Raw genomic sequence first — 5,405 nt, forward strand, 5'->3', positions numbered from 1 at the left:
GATCAAGTCTATGTGGCCGACTCCTTCTTCCATAAGGATGAACTCTACAAGACGCTCCTTGGTGGAGGGCAAAAGTCAATGTCTGCTGGCTCTGCCTACCAGCTCTCTTTCCAGGGAGAGTCCATGGGGCCAGGTCTACACTGGGTGACTTCCTACACAAGTCCAGATCAGCTCCATACGGTTGCTGCAGGAAAAGAGGAAACTCACCCTGAACTCTGAGAGCCCCTTTTTCTTCTAACTACAGGTAATAAAAAGAAGGCTGGGCCTCTACTGGTGACATCAGCCACCTATTCATTAATCACCTATTACGTGCCACCGCTGTCACAGACATTACCTCATTTGGTCCCTACCAGCCCTGTAGGAATGAAAGGTTCCATTATTCCTGTCTTACCCCTCTCTGCTGTGCCCCATCCTCCTATTGGGGACAAGACTGCAGGCATCCAAAACAGAACACCAAAACTATTCTGGCCGGTCAACATGAGCTGCTGCGACAAGTCCTGGGGCAGGGTGTGTCCTAGGCCAGAGGTTTTCATTCTTTCTCAAAACACAAAGCCCACAAATTAGAGGCCACCCAGTCCTGACCGTGATGTCACCATCTGCTCCCCCCGGACCATTTTCTTTAATAACTGAGCTATTTTTCCCGGGGAGAGAACTCTTTGAATCCGACACAAAAGCCGGTTCTGGCACGTTCTATGGCCCCCGGTGACTGGGGGTGGGAACGGAGCAAGGAGGGTGGCTGGTGGGGAACCCCCCGTGTTGGAAGGGTGGCCCGGCTTGGGGCTGAAACCGCCCTCCACGGGGTCCTGGGCGGCTGGTGAGGAGTTCTGGCTCCGATGCAGAAAGTCGGAGGGGACCAGGGTTCCGTGGCGTGGCGACAAGGAAGGTCAGGTCAGCTACAAGATCAAAGTTCTTCAAGGAACCCGTCAGGGAAGGGTCGACTTAGAAGAACCCAAATGAACGGAATTTCAGAAAGTGACAGACTTTTCCTAAGGGCGGAAGGATGCACCGGGGACAGGGCAAGACAGACAGCTGTGGCCCGCGAAGTGGGAGGCACCGCCCAGGCGCTGCGAGGGGACCAGGGCAGGCCTCCGCCAAGGGCAAGGGGAGCATATGCAAAGGGCCTGGAGCCCCCGGTGCAAGAAGGCTTCGCTGGCCCAAGGCAGGGCCCCCCTGACCACAGTGGGGGGACCAGAACCTGGAAAGTCCCTCGGCAGGACTCCAGAGCGCTCAGGAGCAGGCGTCTCAACAACAGGAGAAAGCAGGAGAGAGAGCCTCCCACCTGGAGCCCCGGGCTTCCCCGAGGCCTTCAGACACAGGGAGGGCAGCGGGGAGAGGAGACCCCAGGAGCAGGGAACAGCAGCAGGAGACGGCAGGGACACCCAGGAAAGGGGACAAAAGAAACCAAAAGCGTGAGATATGTACACCCGCTCGATTCTCGGGAAGGCTTTTGACCCAGGCAGAGGCAACAGCAATGTGCTGAGGGATTGATGGCAGAGTCCACGATAACAAAGCTGGGCGGTTAGGAAGGCGAAATCGCATTGTATTGCTATGAAGTTCTTACATTGCGTGTGAGGAAGTACGCTATTATTATTTGAAGGCAGACTTCATTGGCGCATTATAATTCTTCATAATAGTGGGATTCAATATGCCCATTCACACCTGCACATGACATCATTTGATCCATGCCATTCCCCAGGACCTTCCCTATTCTTCCCACCTCCCTCTCCCTGATCTGCTTTTTCTATTCTACTGATCTCCCCTTCTATTATCATTATTTTAATTAATGTGCTGTATTGTGTATGTGTGTGTATATATATATATATATATGCACATACACATATGCACAATGGAATATTACTCAGCCATAAAAAAGAATGGTTTTATGACATTTGCCAGAAAATGAATGAAACTAAAGACCTAGAGACTATCATACTAAGTGAAATAAGTCAATCCCCCGAAAAAAACCAAGGTCAACTGTCTTCTCTAATACATGGATGATAACCCACAGCAAGGGGCAGGAGGAGAATAGAAGTTCAGTGGATGAGACAAAGAGAAATGAAGGGAAGGAAAGGAGGATGGGAATAGGAAAGATACTGCAATGAATCTGACATAACTTTTAAGGACATATGTGAATACACCACAGTGAATCTCAACATCCTGTACATCCACAAGACTGTGATCTAAATTAGAACAAGATATATTCCATGCTTGTGTAAAATATCAATATCCTCCAAAATAGATTCTACTGTCATGTACAACTAAAAAGAACAATTTTTTTAAAAAGGCAATAGGATTAGTGATTCATTCCCCTAAAATAAGCTATAGACAAAAAGCCTAATTTAAATCCTGGCTGACAAGTTAATTCTAAAATTTATGTGAAAGATAAAAGTCCCAGATGGCCAAAACAATTGGAGAAGAGAAAAATAAAGCTGGAAGATCTTAATTTCAAGACTCACTAAAAAGCTACAGAAATCAAAACAATGTCATAATGACATGAAGACAAGCAAATAAATCAGTGGAACAAAATTAAAAGTTCAGAAATAGACCCCATACATAATACCGGTTGATTGAGCCAGGGTTCCAGATCAATTGAATGAGTAGAGAGAAGTTATTTCAACAAACATTGTTGGAACAACTGCATATTCAGTTGTTCGGGAAACTGCATATTCATATTCACTCAGGATAAAAATGAATATATAAAGAACTCTTAAAAACTAACAATGAAAAACAACCCAATTAAGATGCCCAAAAGAATTGAGTACACATTTCACAAAAGTAAATACAAACGGCTACTAAACCCAGAAGAAGCAGCTCAACCTCATTTGTCTTCAGAGCCACACCGTTTAATAGCAGCATGCCCACGGGGTTGAACTGGCCTTATGGTGGCCGCTGTGGCTGTTTGTATACCTGTCTGCCTCCCCAGTGAATGGGAGCTCCTCAAGGGATATATATATATATATAAATGTACACACACACACACACATATATGTATATGTATATATATATATATATATACTAGCATTTTTTTCTTTGTTCTCATGATCAGGTAGAATTGGTTCTAGTTATCAAGGATTGCATATATGAAAAAAATCAACCTTCTTTATCACATTAAGAGGAAAAAAAAACAAAAAGATCTTGATAAACACAGAAAATTATTTAATGAAATTGATTATCCTAGTTTTTTTCTTTTTTTAATGTTCCAATTACGATTTATTCTTTGATTCTAAGACTCTCTATAAAAACAAAACTCCATAGAGTACAATTTTTGAAAGGCACTTTTCTTCACCTTAGTATAAAGTGAAAGACACCATGTGTACCCCAAAGTGTTAGCATTTGCAACCTCATGCCCACCAGTTGTTGGGGGCCAATGCAACTTCTTTCAATATTTCCAATATGGAAAGTTTCTTCTTTTTTTTCTTTTTTATTATTTATTTATTCTATTTTGTAATATATGATGGCAGAATGCAATTTGTGTCCTATTACACACATAGAGCACGATTTTTCCAGTCACTGGTTATACACAAAGTATTTTCACACCGTTCGTGTCTTCATACATGTACTTAGGGTAATGATGTCCATCTCATTCCACTGTCTTTCCTACTCCCTTCCCCCCTCCATTTCCCGCCTCCCCTTTGCCCTATCTAAACTTCCTCCATTCCTCCCATGCTCCCCCACCATCACCATTATGAGTCAGCATCCTCATATCAAAGAAAACATTCAGTTTGGAGGCATTGGCTTACTTCACTTAGCACTTAGCATTATATTCTCTAGCTCTCTCCATTTACCTGCAAATGCCATGATTTTAATCTCTTTTAATGCTGAGTAATATTCCACTATGTATATATACCAAAGTTTCCCTATCCATTCATCTACTGAAGGGCATCTAGGTTGGTTCCACAGTTTAGCTATTGTGAATTGTGCAGCTATAAACATTGATGTGGCTGTGTCCCTGTAGTATGCTGTTTTTAAGTCCTTTGGGTATAAACTGAGGAGTGGGATAGCTGGGTCAAATGGTGGTTCCATTCCCAGTTTTCCAAGGATTCTCCATACTGCTTTCCAGATTGGTTGCACCAATTTGCAGTTCCACCAGCAATGTATGAGTGTGCCTTTTCCCCACATCCTTACCAACACTTTTTGTTGTTTGTATTCTTAATAGCTGCCATTCTGACTGGAGTGAGATGGTATCTTAGAGTAATTTTGATTTGCATTTCTCTAATTGCTAGAGATGATGAGCATTTTTTCATATATTTGGTAATTGATTGTATATCCTCTTCTGAGAAGTATCTGCTCAGGTCCTTGGCCCATTATTGATTGGGTTATTTGTTTTTTAGGTGTTAAAGTTTTTAATTGCTTTATATATCCTAGAAATTAGTGCTCTATCTTATGCACTTGTGGTAAAGATTCATTCTGTAGGATCTTTTTTTTTCTTAATATGGAATGCGTCACGAATTTGCGTGTCATCCTTGCCCAGGGGCCATGCTAATCTTCTCTGTATCGTTCCAATTTTAGTATATGTACTGCCGAAGCGAGCACTGTATAGTCTCTTTATTCACCTCACTAACTGTTTCTTTTGCAAAGAAGCTTTTTAGTTTGAATCCATCCCATTTATCAATTCTGGTTTTAATTCTTGTGCTATAGGAGTCTTATTAAGGAAGTTGAGGTCTAACTTGACATGATGGAGATTAGGGCCTACTTTTTCTTCCATTAGGCCAAGGTCTCTGGTTTAATTCCTAAGTCCTTGATCCACTTTGTGCATGGTGAGAGATAGAGGTTTAATTTCATTTTGTTACATGTGGATTTCCAGTTTTCCCAGCACCACTTGTTGAGGAGGCTATCTTTTCTCCAATATATGTTTTTGGCACATTTGTCTAATATAAGATAACTGCATTATGTGGGTTTGTCTCTGTGTCCTCTATTCTGTACCATTGGTCTACCAGTATATTTTGGTGCCAATACCATGCTGTTTCTGTTACTATTGCTCTGTAGTATAGTTTAAGGTCTGGTATAGTGATGCCACCAGCTTCACTCTTCTTGCTAAGGATTGCTTTGGCTATTCTGGGTCTCTTATTTTTCCAGATGAATTTCATGACTGCTTTTTCTATTTCTATAAAGAATATCACTGGGATTTTGATTGGGATTGCATTGAATCTGTAGTGCTTTTGGTAGTATGGTCATTTTGACAATATTAATTCTGCCTATCCAAGAACAAGGTAGATCTTTCCATCTTCTAAGGTCTTCTTTAATTTCTTTCTTCAGCATTCTGTAGTTTTCATTGTAGAGGACTTTCACCTCTTTCATTAAGTTGATTCCCAAATATATTTTTTTAGGCTATTGTAAATCCTTTCTGAGGATTTGTCACTGATGTGCAGAAATGCCTTTGATTTATGGGTGTTGATTTTATATCC

General features: G+C 41.8%; 1 non-coding gene across 1 annotated transcript; it reads right to left on the reverse strand.

Moving 5' to 3' along the window:
• Window positions 1–4,426: 4,426 nt before the first annotated feature.
• LOC114098827 (U6 spliceosomal RNA) lies at window positions 4,427–4,533 on the reverse strand. Its single transcript, XR_003583797.2, has one exon. It is a non-coding gene; the product is annotated as a U6 spliceosomal RNA (small nuclear RNA).
• Window positions 4,534–5,405: the final 872 nt, after the last annotated feature.

Source organism: Marmota flaviventris, chromosome 13 (assembly GCF_047511675.1).
Source record: "Marmota flaviventris isolate mMarFla1 chromosome 13, mMarFla1.hap1, whole genome shotgun sequence".
Taxonomy (NCBI): Eukaryota; Metazoa; Chordata; class Mammalia; order Rodentia; family Sciuridae; genus Marmota; species Marmota flaviventris.